Source organism: Cyprinus carpio, chromosome B12 (genome assembly GCF_018340385.1).
Source record: "Cyprinus carpio isolate SPL01 chromosome B12, ASM1834038v1, whole genome shotgun sequence".
Lineage (NCBI taxonomy): Eukaryota > Metazoa > Chordata > Actinopteri > Cypriniformes > Cyprinidae > Cyprinus > Cyprinus carpio.
The window spans coordinates 12,410,875-12,426,540 of record NC_056608.1 but is presented as its reverse complement, the minus strand read 5'-3'; the positions used below and the strand labels follow the sequence as shown (position 1 = coordinate 12,426,540).

At 37.3% G+C, this 15,666-nt stretch overlaps 1 protein-coding gene and 1 long non-coding RNA gene across 2 annotated transcripts in view; both read right to left on the bottom strand.

Moving 5' to 3' along the window:
* LOC109070743 (carbonic anhydrase-related protein 10) overlaps positions 1-15,666 on the bottom strand; it is a 160,789-nt gene that overhangs the window by 22,224 nt on the left and 122,899 nt on the right. The window lies entirely within an intron of this gene.
* On the bottom strand, positions 5,694-7,590 carry LOC122139216. Its single transcript, XR_006156092.1, has 3 exons — positions 7,424-7,590; positions 6,631-6,696; positions 5,694-6,224 (listed from the first exon to the last, which is right to left on the bottom strand). It is a non-coding gene; the product is annotated as an uncharacterized LOC122139216 (long non-coding RNA).

Below are 15,666 nucleotides of genomic sequence, written 5' to 3'. Positions count from 1 at the left end.
TAAAGCCAAAAAGTTCTATCTTGGTCTCATCAGACCAGAGAATCTTACTTCTCTGTTTTTTAGCAAACTCCATGCGGGCTTTCATGTGTCTTGCACTGAGGAGAGGCTTCCGTCGTGCCACACTGCCATAAAGCCCTGACTGGTGGAGGGCTGCAGTGATGGTTGACTTTCTACAACTTTCTCCTATCTCCCAACTGCATCTCTGGAGCTCAGCCACAGTGATCTTTGGGTTCTTATTTACTTCTCTCACCAAGGCTCTTCTCCCCCGATAGCTCAGTTTGGCCAGACGGCCAGCTCTAGGAAGTGTTCTGGTCGTCCCAAACATCTTCCATTTAAGGATTATGGAGGCCATGGTGCTCTTAGGAACCTTAAGTGCAGCAGGAATTTTTTTGTAACCTTGGCCAGATCTGTGCCTTGCCACAATTCTGTCTCTGAGCTCTTCAGGCAGTTCCTTTGACCTCACGATTCTCATTTGCTCTGACATGCACTGTGAGCTGTAAGGTCTTATACAGACAGGTGTGTGGCTTTCCTAACCAAGTCCAATCAGTATAATCAAACACAGCTGGACTCAAATGAAGATGTAGAACCATCTCAAGGATGATCAGAAGAAACTGACAGCACCTGAGTTAAAATATATAAGTGTCACAGCAAAGGGTCTGAATACTTAGGACCATGTGATATTTCAGTTTTTCTTTTTTAATAAATCTGCAAAAATGTCAACAATTTTTCACTCTTTGTTATATTGCAGCCATTTGCTAAAATCATTTAAGTTCATTTTTTTTCCTCATTAATGTACATACAGCACCCCATATTGACAGAAAAAAGGACAACAAAAAGGACTTTCAGTATCTGGGAGTGCTTTAAGTATCGAATGTTTACAGATAATCATAGTTATGAGTTTTTCTTTTTTCTCAGCATTATTGACATTTGATTATTACTGATGAGGTCATAGAGGTCACTAGCAGCTTTAATAGACTGCATTCACACTAAGGCACAGATCTGTTTCCACATATCAGATGTTTTGTCCTGTTCTGAAAACATAACTCACTGTTTACATCAATTTTGTATCATAAAAGTAGATGCAAGTGCATTTAACCGCAGCCGTGAGCTTCAGGAAAAACAAACTCAAGGCGCATGTGAAAGTCTGTCAGTACGTGAGTTTCATGCATCTATTACATACTCCATCCCAAACAGCAGAAATGAAAGCATATCTAAAGTAAAAGACTAAAATAACAGCGAGTGGAAGCACTGTCAAGCAATGCGCATGTGTCTCACAGCACATATTCTGTGGAATGAAGCCCGCTGCGTTTGCCTCTAGCACACACACGTGCCATATGCACAAAAAAGCCAAGCTCCGATTTAAAAATAGAGAGCACATTTTAATACTCGCGTGAAAAGCGCATATGAAAATGACGTCATAGGCTATAATCGATTACTGCATCGATGCAGAATTGTCCACATCCACGATGCAACGATTAATTTCGACACCTCTAACTTACAAGTACAAAAAGTAGCGAACAAACTTATTCACTAAATTGAATCAGATGTCACAAAAACATAAAGTTTACCACACTAGGTTACTGGCCAAAAATTTTTTGTGACAAAAATGTTTTGTTTTGCAAGGTTTGCTGACAAAGCTACTAGAATATTGAGTGATCAGATGCATTTTAAATAATTGCTAAAAGCTTCATTGGCCAAAAAAAGAGAACTTTTCACAAAACAAATTTCAACAACAAACAAAATTTCACAGTTTTTTTGATCCTGACACAAAATGACCAGCTAACCTTAACTGACTAACTGACTAACCTCCTGCCCTCCGGGAGGCGCTTCAGGAGCCTCCGGACAAGGACCAGCAGATCCAGGAACAGCTTTTTCCCTACAGCTGTCTCCTTGCTGAACTCTGCCCTCTGACACCCCCCCACACCATACACACAGACTCCTCCCCCACTTCATCACTACATCTGACTGATTTATTTATTTATTTATTTACAACAAGCAAAAACAACAAACTTGCTATTACTTGCACTACTGTCTGTTCATCCAGGAACACTGAATAATCCATTGCACACTGAATATTTTCTATGCACTTTACTTTCCATTGCAATAGTTTTAAATTGTTCATATGTTCATAGTTCTGCCTAGAGTGTACATACACTTCACATATTCATCTGTATAATATGTTCATAGTACACCTATCTGTAATATCATGCTGATAGTATTTAAAATCTGTAAATTTTGTCCATAATACTTATCTGTATAGTTATTGTACATATTGTAGACCTTGTATATTCTGTACTTACTGCTTATTGCACTTCTGGTTAGATGCTAACTGCATTTCGCTGCCTTGTACCTTACATGTGCAATTGCAAGAGCAGACTTATTGCTATAAGAGGATATCAGCATCAACATGTGAAAGTGCGAATGAGTACTAGTCAGGTGAAATCACTATCATTCTTATTAGATTGCAAGAGCAGACTTGTTGCTATAAGAGGAGGGAAGATGCGCTTCCAATCATTGTGTTCCTATTAGCAATGGTTACCTCCAAAGAAACACGTGCAGCCATCATCGCTTTGCTTCAAAATGGCCTCACATGCAAGAAAAATTGCTTCAAAGAATATTGCACCAGAAAGAACCATTTACCGGATCATCAAGAACTTCAAGGAGAGAGTTTCAATCAATCAACAAAACACCATCACCTTTATCCACTTGACACATAAGCTACAGAATCCTGTCACCAGCAGCGCAGAGCTTGCTCAGGAATGGCAGCAGGTTGCTGTGAGAGTATCTGCACGCACAGTGAGGCCAAGACTTTTGGACAACAGCCTGGTGTCAAGAAGGGCAGCAAAGAAGCCACATATCTCTGAGAAAAATCTTAAGGACAGACTGAAATTCTGCAGGAAGTACAAGGATTGGACAGCAGAAGACTGGTGCAAAGTTATTTTCTCTGATAGAAAAAAAAAATAGAAAAGTTCCCTTCCTACTGTTTGGGACATCTGGAAAATCGATTGTTCGGAGAAGAAATGGTGAACTCTACCATGAGCCCTGTGTTGTGCCAACAGTGAAGCATCCCAAGACCATCTATGTGTGGGGTTGCTTTTCAACCAAGGGAGTGGATTACATTGAAATTTTGGAAAAAACACCAACATGAATAATGAATGGCATCAAAATGTCCTGCAAAAACAACTGCCAACGATCCATGAGCAATATGGTGATGATCTTCCAGCATGATGGATCACCATGTCACAAAGCAAGAGTGATAAAGAAGTAATTCGAAGATCATTACACTGAAATTTTTAGATCCGTGGCCATGAAACTCAAAAGACGAGTGGACAAGCAGAAGCCCACAAATTGTGATCTATTCCGAGAACTAATAAATAAATATACAAAATCACACAAATCACAAACAATACGGTTTTTGACCCACAGATCAGATCATTTTTCGGATCAACAAGAAAATAAAAATATTTCAGTTTAACTTGCTTTCCATTTATTAATTAAAGTGAAGTACTTCTTTGATACCACCGCAAATATTACTAGATTAATTAAGAAAGTTTAAACATGATTAAAGAGACAAGAGAACAGCCAGTAAAATATGAACAAATTCACAAATTACAAGCATAGATAAATACAACAGAATATGTTATAAATAAAATAAGGTTGATAGTATTTAAATACAGAAATGTAATAATTACAAACACAGCACAGTGTTCACTGTACACATTAAATATAGATTTTTAGCACAGCTATTTTATGTTTGATGATCATTAATGACAGCAGCAGTATTTATAGGCTGCTGTCCCTTTAACATCTGATGTACGGGTGCAATATAATGATACACATCACATCAAATTTCTTTCTCATCTGTTTCCATTCACTTGAGACATAACTGACTGCATTTACCTAAATGATTGTTTTATCATAATTTAGTGTATGTGTCTGTTCAGAGGATTCAAAAGAGGATTCAGTTCGGTGCTCGCACGCAATCTGAAACACGTGTGCGCGCTTCATGTGTGTGTGGCTGTGCGCATAGAAAAGAACGCACTAGTAAGGAATCGAGTTTCCTTTCAGCTTTTCTCTCTGGAATTGCTTAAAATTAGCTTGCTTGTGTAAATACGAACAAATGATAAACTTATACTCTATCATGATTAAATTCTGCAATTAATCCACAGATCACATGCGTGCCGAACCCTGGGGCTTGGTCCTTATGGATCACGGATCAACTACGATCTGTTTAACCACTACTAATAAGGCATGAATGGATTGCCATCAGTCAGGATTTGGCCCAGAAGCTAATATCCAGCATTCAAGCGTGTAAAAATTAACTACAAACACTGAAGCAGCAAACTTTGTAAAACGCTAAATTTATGTCACTGCCAAAACTTTTGGCCATGTCAATACAGTACATGTTGGTACAGTCAATAAGTGAGAGAGTAACATTCTGGGGTTTATTTGCTTTATGTCAGTCTCACTTTTATGTCGGCCCTTCATTTTGATGTTATTAGCCCATGGCTGTGTCCAAAACCTAAGCCAACTACCTTTCTGCCAAGTCAGTCAATGAATAAATAGTCTGTGTTTTAGTATGAAGAGAAACTAGACTTTTTTTCAGGCACCGTTTTAATTTATTCCACCAATCAATCATGCACAAGATTGTGGGATATAATGATGTTACATACAAAAAGACTAAAATTATGATACAGTAATGTCATGTACATTTACCGATCACTGAATATGTCTTGTTTAATCATTTGCTTGTGTATTTATACCCTCTCAGGTTTCCCTCATGTTGATGTGTTCTGTGAATTTTGGTTCCATTAGTCTTGCTTTGAACTCTTTTCTGATTGTGTATCTTAGTATTATCTTATATATATATATTTAGCATTGCAATTGGGTGCTTCTTCACAAGGTCACTGCCTGCACTAGATTGTTGTAAACTCCCAGCAGGTCTTGTGGTTTGAGCAGAAATTAGCACATTTTAATACCATTTTTGGCACCCTGTGAAGAGAATGTGGCTAAGACCATAATGCATTTCACTAAATGACAAGATTAGATTTATTTATTTTTTTCATTAAGGTGAAAGGCATGCCAGAGTAAAGGTGAAAAGTAAATGCATTGTCTAAATTGACAAACTCATTTCAACAGAACCTCTTAATCAAAGCAGCGACAGGATACTGTTTAGTGACAACATTTTCAAAGCCTTTTTAACCAAGTTTAAAATGTCAAAATGAAAAACTGGCAAAAGAAAAAAGCAAAGAGCAAAGCAATAAAAGTCACACTGGGTGAAAAAACAAAAACATAACAAAAACCTTGAAACCTATTTTTGAAAATAAGGAGACTATCTCAGTCTACTCTCTAGTTTAGTGCACTTGACTTCGTCAAAATAATTCCAGTGCACTGAAATGCATCATCAAATAAAAGAATATGAGTGCAAGTGCAAATGTACACTGTTAACAGTTTTCCTGTATTTTTACAGTAAGTTACCGACAGCACAGTTGCCAGTAAGTTACTGTATTTTGGTTTTACAGCCATGAACTGTAATGCAACTTTACAGTAAGTAAAACAGTGTACTGTATAACTACAAAACAATATTATACTGTATTATTACAGTACTTTGTAATTTTATTTTTTACAGTACTTTGTAATTCTACTGTATTTTGCTATTGTGTAATAGATATTTTGTGTGTGTGTGTGTGTGTAGTTGGTATAATACATACATATAGTTAGTAAAATTGTGATACTACTATACTTCAGAATAACATTACAAATCAAAAGGTAATCCAAACATATTTACATATGTATTTTTATTAAAACATTTCAAAATATTTCAGTACTGTGTTTGCTACCCAGAGTACAGTGCATTGACAATTTACAGCCATTAAAGCATTTTAAGTGTGCAAGAATATAAATGAAACAAACACATGCATCTTGAGAACTGGATTGGGAATCACTGTCCTAAGAGAGAACTTGATTTATATTAAAGCTATGTTAAAAATGAGCAAAAACAACAAGTAGTGTCTCACAACATGTAATGTCACCCCTAAATGTAGGGCATGTGGGTGGTGGCAAAGAGGCCACTGACCATCTCTGTGAAGTCCTCCATTTAAACATCATTTTGGACTGAATGAAGTGGTTGACATGCAGGACTGATGGCCATCACTCTGCACCACCGTCCTGATCTTCTGCTCACTCCCTGTCTACTAGTACATTTCTTCCCATCAGTGGTGAAACTGAAACAAATTCATGAAACACACACAAAGACAAAACCTGTTATCCACATCACCAATAAAGATGAACAGACAGCATGGGGAAAATAGTAAATGAAAGTTCTGTAGCATAGATGAAAAAGAAATAAAAACTTTTGAATTCAACTGTATTTAAGTTTTATTAAGAATCAAGTGTATGTAAACTTTTAAACAGGGTCATTTTTTTTTTTTATAAATTCAACTATTATTTTCTCTTGTGGACTATATGTAAACATCTTTTATGTAAAATGTCTTATTCAGGTCAGTACTAAATAAAAAATAACATGCATTTTTTATGATAATCCCTCACATTTTGCAGATTCTGCAAGGGGTATGTAAACTTTTGACTTAAACTGTAAATAAAAATTAAATTTATTTAAATAATACTTACAAAAAAACTGTCTTGTGACAGCAGTGCCTTTCCCAGGAGCAAACACAAGTGGACCATACTGTAGAGCTGCAAGAAATTAAATTTGAAAAAAAGTAAATTTGATTCAATGTGTTAGCCTACTTGTTGATGATGTATGGGCTAAAATCACATATACCGTATACATATATTTCTCAACCGTGTCTAAGTGAGTGACTAATTTAATATGTCCAGTACAGATATTGACTCCGACTGCTGCTGCCGTCTTTTGTGAAGCAGACTGCAAATATATATATTTCTGCGCTCTGTGTATGTGTACTGTATGTCTAAAAAGTGCTCGTTTTTATCAGAGACAGGTTTGAATCAGACAACATTATAAAAGAGATTCCAAGAGAGATAAATAATTGTTTTATCATAATATCTCTTTTGTTAAAACTCAAACTACCTTAATCGATCTCCTCAAACCCAGCAAACTCCACTGACAAACACAGTAATTTTACCTCGCATACCATAGTAAAGAAAGCTTCATTCAAACTCGACAGAAACAAAATAAAACTCACCAAAACATCTGAAAATGTCGGGAGAGCAGCGGTTAAAATAGCATAACTCGCAAAAAAGAAAAAAACCCTAAGCTAATTCACTAGATCTGAAAACGTCGGGAGAGCAGCGGGTGAAAGTGCATAACTCGCAGAGTTTCGACTACAGCTTTGAGGGAGGAGATTATAAGGCTCACTAGCTAAACTTGCGGTTTCATACCACACTAAAAATCATGTACGCTAGAATAAAAACATATAGAATAATAATCAAATTAACTTACCGAACTTGTATAAATCCTCCGTTCTGCTTCTCTCTCCGGTCAGCAGCAGCTGTGTTGTCTGTGATGTGACATCAGGTGGCGCGCTATTTACAGCAATCCTGATTTATTGCCTGGTGTATTACAGTCAGGCTACAGCAAGGATACAGCAACACTAAAATACTGTAAAATATTCCTGCCAAGTCAATATTACCCAGATTATAATATAAATTACAGTTTTTTTACTGTAATGGATAAATGTGGTATTGTACTGTAGGTTTTTTACAGTAGTGTGCTGCTAAATCAATAAAGCGATTTCTAACAGTGTACAAAGACAGACTTTTTTCTATCTTTGATTATGTTCATCACTAGTATGCACAAAAAAAAAAAAAAACTTTCAGAGTTTACATCAGAGTTGTTAGAAAAAGATTTATTCCTATTTATTTTTATTTGTTCATTTATGCATGTTCTGCATTTTAATGCTTATTAATAAAATATATGAAAGCCATGTATGTACTTTTTTCTTAATAAAAAATGCAGACGAACACACGTTGCAAACAGGCTGTACTTTTTAACAGCTAAAATGAAAATGTAAACACCAGCTACGTTTTAATGCGCAACCGCTCAATTAGTCCCAGTGATTGGTGAAACAAGGCCTTTGATATAATCCAAATTTATGCTCACACTGTACTGACTGACGTCATAGGGAACTAGAGAGCAATATCTGATATCTGCAATGCTGTCTGCTGAACATGTCCTCAGTGTAATACACACCGTCACACGCGTCCAGACAGACATGCTTTCCTGCTTGCTCTTTCCGATGTCTTGCCTCAGTTTAATTCCACCTCAGAGATCTCTGCCTTCAAAACTGAGCGAGCTAAAAGTAGTTTGCCGTTTTTGCCCATGCATCCCTACACATAAATGCAAATTGACCTCTGAGATTCGGATCAATTTTAGAATTGATCCAGTTTCTCAAAATGGTCAGTAATGCCAATGCTCCTAGTTTTAATTGCTAACACACTGCTAAACGATGGATTACACAGAAGTCCCAGCATGCAACCCCATTGCACCCTGAAAAAAAATTGTGCAGAAAAAAAAATCCAGCTAGCACAATTAAATGTGCTTTAAATGGATCTGTCAGCACACATGTATCCACTCTTTAAGCAGTTTCCTTAATTGTCCCTAGCATTTCAAGTCAGGCATATCTGCTCTCCATTTACTGGGTTGATTGTTCTCTTTTTTTGTGATTTGTATTAGTTCACCTTCAGTTTGCGCATATGCTGACTGCCAGATATAGTTACCGTTTTCACTTTTCAGCTTACAATTTTTACCGGTTTCTGTCCCACTAGAAAACAATTGAAAGTTTCTAAAATTTGAAGTTCAAAGATGGTGAGTGTCTGAATTCTTCAGAACACCATTAACCCTTTAAGTCAAGGGTGTCAATTTCAGTTCCTGGAGGGCCACAGTCCTGCACAGTTTAGATATAACCCTAATTAAACACACCTGATCCTGCTAATCTAATCATTTAGGCTTATTTGAAAACTGCATGATATGTGTGCTGGAGCAGGGTTAGAACTAAATTCTTCCGGGCTACGGCCCTCCAGGAACTGAGTTTGACACCCCTGCTTTAAGTGTTTAGTGACCTGGGATTATTCACTACCATAGTTATTCACTACCTTTGCCCTCATTCATTTTTTAAAGGGGTGGTTGACTGGCTTTTTTCTAGCCTTGATTGTCTTTATGGGGTGCAGTCTAACATGTGTTCTTTAAAAAAATGCATTATTTTTCACATAATTTACATTTATTCCACATCGACCTGTCCCTTCTCTAACAAACGCCTCGATTATTTCCTGTTTTTATGAAGCCCCTCCCTCAGAAATACACTATGGGCTGAGATTGGTCAGCTGGCTCAGTGTGTTGTGATTCGCTAAACCGCCTCTAGAGCGCATATGAACATCCTGCCCCTCAAGCTCAGAATGTGCTCTGGTTGTATTGTAAACAATGAAGTCCTCTATATTGCTTATCAATTTGAGCCCAGTTGAGACACAGAGAATATTAATGAAGAGGATTGCACAGAACCTGTGCAAGCACGGCTCTTAATAGTATGTTTGTTTGTTGTTGTCTCATACTTTTAGATATATGATACCTTTTCAAACTCATACCTTTGTGCATGAGAACTGTTTCCTCCCGCTGACATTCACACGTGCGCTGCAGAGACAAAGACAGAGCTCGCAGTGCATTTTTAGGCATATTATATTTTGTGGATGGAAAAACAGATTACGATACAGACTATTGATTATTAAACTTTGTGTGTGTGTGTGTGTGATTTCATTAAAAAATAAGAAAAAAGAGCACTGCACATTGGTTGCAGTGTCACAAGGCGATGCTGTTGCGCGAGCACTTTAGTCTGCTTCAAAGTGATTAATGTTTACTCTATGACATTTATATAATATGTTTTAGACAGTTGTAAGAATGCATATTTTATCTCTCATGCACACATACAGCAGTGAACACACACACCGTGAACACACACCCGAGCAGGGGCAGCCATTTTTGCTGCGGCACCCAGGGAGCAGTTGGGGGTTCGGTGCCTTGCTCAAGGGCACCTCAGTCGTGGTATTGAAGGTGGGAGAGAGCGCTGTACATTCACTCCCCCCACGACAATCCCTGTCACTACGAGCCTCGAACCCGCAACCTTTGGGTTACGAGTCTGACTCTAACCATTAGGCCACGACTTCCCCATAATAAAGCAATATTTAATAAAGCAATTTTTTGTGAGGGGACCGTGTGTTACCGCGTCCCAAATGACTCAAAATAATAAACCACAAAGTTAACAAAACGATGCACTCCACTGTGCTGAGCGAGAGCGCTTCTCTGCTGTCTTCATGTGCTATCGGACACTCCCTATTTCCTACATATGAAGCAGTGATTACGAGCAGGTTGCACTCTTTTCTGTTAATTTGATGCTTAGCCTAAATAATTTTATCGGAAGCACTCATGTGGACGCTGCTGCAGTCTTAGACCCACCCCAAATGCTCTTATTGGTTGAGACGCGTGATGACACCCATCTAAAGCCAGTACTGATCAACATCCCAAGCCGGTACGGATAAACATCCCACCCCTCCTGAGACCCATGGTTTGTCTGTATGTGTATTCAGAGCCAGTGAGCATCGTACTTTCATAACACACACACACACACACACACACACACACACACACACACACACACACACACACACACACACACACACACACACACACACACACACATATAGTATTTGTGCGTGTGTGTGTGTGTGTGTATATTCATGTATATGTATGTATATATATATATATATATATATATATATATATATATATATATATATATATATATATATATATATATATATATATACATTCATGCAATTACACATGAATGGCAAATGGCAGTCGTGCTGTCCTTTTAAATCTATAGTGCATACAGGCTGTAGGAATTGTCTTCCAGTACGCTGCTTTTGTTCGCTATTTCACATTTATAAAAATGAGTAAAAGCACACACACAAATTTTCCTAATATTGCTTTTGCCTCTGCAGTGACTGCTTCTTTTGTTCCAGAGTTGGTTCAAAGAGTTTAATAATGAGACCCTTCAGAGGAGGAAGAGGAGAGAGGGAAACGGAGACAAATAAGGGATCTGAAGGTCTAGTGGCTGATCTGAAGCTGCTGACTCAATAAATGACTCAAAGCCAGCTGTCCCAGATTCAAGGTTCGCTTTCCTTACTATTATCATGCCGGTATGATTTGCTATAGAAATACAAACAGCAGGGAGGAAAAACATGGAACATGCACATAAACAGCACATTTGTGCACTATGTATACATGTACCCGGAGTACATTTATTATGTATTATTGTGTTAACTTCTGTTCATGGGGAGGATGCATGATGCGGAGGCGGACGTTGCAATTAGGCATCCATATATTGCAGCATATCACAAGAAATCTCCCTGAGGATGCAATCTTAAGCTCTTAGATGCCAAATCTGTTTTGATTATAATGGCAAACTACATCAAGACATCCATATTAAACACAAATAGAGAAATTAAAGCCTTCAAAGTTGGTGTTACAACCCCAAAAGGGCAGTTACACGGAAAACAATGCAGTAACTTAAAACTCAGCTGGGAAAAAATCACTTCGGGCTTAAGTACTGTTATCTAGGGAGGTAGATGGAGGTGTTACAGTATGTGAACTGTCTCAGGGTCTGGTAATTTTTTGTGGAAGCCTATTGATAGCCTTCAGTCATGTGACCGGCTTGAAGCCCTGGAGGGCAAAAAATCCATAGAACTGCAGCACAAGCCTATCAATCTGTTTCACAGCCGCAAATATTCAGATCACCTGAAGAATAAAACAAAGGTATGTTTACAAAATGCGAGTTTTAGCCATTTGCAATCCATATTAAGCACCCGCGGCAATATTTAAATCATTAAACAGTGTGACAAACATATTAAAAGATCAAATTCAGTAATCACTAGATATTAATGATGCATAGTGTACATAGGCAAACAGATGAGGTCAGAATATGAACGCAATCCGCTAAATGATTCAGTGTTTTCCTTATAATAGTTTTCTATGGGAAATCATTTAACGTAAAACTTTGCACATTGTGTTTATATTCTGGGTTCATATGCTTGCCTGTACAAAATATACATCATCAGTAAGGTGTTTACTGAATTTCACCTTTTAATATCTGCGTTTTACTACATTACTACTTAATGCAAAATGCGTGAAAATAATTGGCGGTCAGTGGAGCAAAGCTTTATTTTGCCCTCCAGGTGGGCGTTCCTATGAGTGTGTGATGTCACGTGAAAACTATCAATAGGAGAATCATCTCTTACTTCAAAGAGATTTTTTTATGGAATTTTGACAATCTGAGCCTCAGAGGCAGAACAGACTGGAGTTGAGAGGGAATATGGTGGTGCTCTAATAAAGTATAAGGCCTAAGAGGCCTACTAAACATCCATTAATACAAAAAAAAATGAAATTCATCAACAAAATTATAAAATAAATCCCTAAACCTCCTTTAATCTAAAAAAATATGAAATGCAGCAATACATTTATTGAATAAATTTAGTTTTAATAATATTTATTCACATTATTCAAATGTATTCATATGAATAATTGGAATAAATAATTAAATTGCAAAGTAAAAAAGTTCAGTAGGTCCTTTCACAACAAACTACTTTTTGAATACAAACAATGAATTCCTATGGAACTATTTGAACAATGACTTGCTGACAAATCTACTTTTTCTGCAGAATTAGTTACAAAATGGTTACCCAAGAAATAAAATGCCTTTATCCTTACACATACCACAAAAAAAAAAAAAATACATCTTTATTATAATTATTAAACAACTAACAACTCTTAAAAATGATTTGAAAAAAACAAAAACAAATAAAAAAAAATCTTAGACATAAATTAAACAAATAAAAATTAAAGATAATTTTAGAAAAAAAAAAAAAAAAAATAATTAGCTAAACTTTTTAAAATTTCCCCCCGAAAAATATTAAAAAAATAACCAAAAAATTAGCTAAACTTTTTAAAATGATTAATGCAAAAGCTAGTGCAAATGAGTACCCAAAATCCACATTAGGCAAATGCAACTTCAAGAGTTGTCCTCAGACAGCAACAATGGCAGTATTTATGCACACGTTTAAGAAGCCACATCTGAACTCCATCTGTTCCCGCTGTGTGCCCGTCGCACCAATGCCAACACAGCCAACCGGACGCCACCCCACCGCTGTTGACAAATTAACACTTAAACACACCCTTGGCTCGCTGACAGCCAAAGAGAGCCAGAGGGGGAGGAAAGGGGCGGAAGATTCAATTAAAGAGTAGAGGAGCACTTCAGACGAGTCGACACAAGAATCTTGGCCCGGCTGATCGACAGTGAAGCCGTCTCATTAAGATGCAGGAGCAGAGGTGAGCTGTAAAACCGATGTCTTGCCACATATCATGGTGAGCCGGGATGGCAGGAACACATTTTTACCAGGGCGTTTACAGTTATAAGTTATTGTGTGCGGCTGGGAGGGGAGCGAGGGATGGGATAAGGATGTAGCCTGAAGCTTTTGCTGTTCTGGTAAACCGGCGCTCAGCTTTCCCTTGTGAGTTTGCTGTCATCGCATGAATAAACAACGTACAGGTAACACTTCAGGGGACGTCAATGGGTAAATAACCAATGCTAAGTGGCACAATTGCTGACTGTGCTTTCATATAGAGATTGAACAGCTGCCATTTCCCAAAAATACACACAGTTTGAGAGGTGGACAGGTGTGATTAGATTTAAAGTTTGTTTTTTCACAGCCATGTTTCTCTCTTAGACAAGACTCCATCAAAACTCTCATTGCACTCTGAATCACAAAGAACAGATGTTTGGAAGAGATTCAATTTAAAATAAAAAATAAAAAAAATCCCAACAACTGTCAAAAAATTCAGAAAACCCACAAGATTTGTATTCTGCATAAAACACATTTGTCACTGTAACATGCTATGAAATTAGAAACAGCGAAGATGGTTTCTGCAGCGCCGTGTAGACTTTGTCTGCATTTTTTAACATTTGATTTATTTATTTGCCTTGCTGTTCAGATGAGTTCATTCTTCAAGGAACTGCCATTCTTGGCCCGAGGGTCTTTTTTGAGGCAGCACTATATATCGGTGGCTGTTTTGAGTGGGAGAGAGTAGCGGATCTGGAGGGAATTCTACAGAGGAACACAACAAAACCCACTGCTCTTTGAGCCACAACACTTCCTATATTTCCCAAGCTAGCAAAAACAATCAAACTACATCTTTAATCTGCCAGATGATACATCTAATGGGTTGACTGACAGTGAGAGTAATTAAAATGTACATAAATATTCATTTTTAAGTAAAAAAAGGCAGGTAACTCAACAAAACAATCCAGCAGTCATGCCTTACTTCCCTGTGTTGATGTATTTCCTATTAAAACAGGAAGTCAGTGTTCTATCTAAAGGGTTTTCCCTTTTTCAAAGCCAATATCTTAGTTAAAAATAGTTAGAAAATAGTGAAAAAAGTTTACATTATAGCCCTGCACATGATTTGCTACTTGATATCACTAATCAAATTAAGAAGAGACTTATTGGACAATGTTTTTTTTAGCCCATTTTCCCATAAAAATACATTTTAAAAACACCACTTCATCAACACAAGCATTAAAATGGCCCCAAAACTAATAAACTTACTAAAACCACACACACACAAAAAAGTTTGTGTGTAATGTTCTTACTTCCTTATGAAACAATATCAATATTAGATGACTTCAAGCTAGGTTGATCACTTTTAATAAACTCAAAAAGGTTCACAAGTTCAGGCCTAATGAATAATGAAGCAAACAACACATACCACAACTGCTTGCAAGTTATTATCTGATTCTTCGTTGGGCTTTAGAGACGGTTCTTTTACCTAGAGTGCCGTGCTTCTGGCTGAGTGAGGAGCACCTGCGTGATAAGAGAGTGAACTCGGGGTCTCTCTCTTTGTTGCGAGTGTGTGACTCACAAGCCTCTACATTATCTCTCTGAGATAAAGCGTCTTTTAATGGGTAGAATGTGCAGCACTTGTAATTTTCCAAACCCAGGCGATGTTAATAATATAAAGCAGAAGCCGGAATGAATAAATGTAATATAATGGGAGGTCACGGAGATTCACTGTCCTGAGAGAGCAAGAACAGTCAATATGCTTTACATCAATGCACTGTCTGCTGCTTTCATTATTGAAATTAATCATTAAATGTCGAATTGAAAGAGGCTAATGGTAGCATTACCTGAGATCGATGGATGATCAATACTGGGGAATTATGGGTGTAATCATGTTGGTGTGGTGCTCAGGGGTAATCTGGGTCAATAGATGTTCATGTGACATATGAATTGGAATTTGGGCTTTGGACTGATGAATGCTACATGGCTCACACTGACAATGAATCTCATCTTGATCAATGATACTGCAATGTGCTGGCGCAGCCATAAAGCAACTGCAGAGAACACATAAGAGCTCTTTGATGACAGGTTTATTTTTAGCCAACAGCTAAGTAATTTCCTAAGCAATACACAAATGTTTTACTTAAAGAAACTTGCTTTTTCCCCAGAAAATAACAGTTTATTGTGACCATGAGCATTAAGAAAGGACAAAAATGTCCATATGAATCATATGCTATTTCAATTTCTCTGAAGCCAAACAGTAACTTTGTGTGACAAAAACACCACGTTTCTGTATGTCAT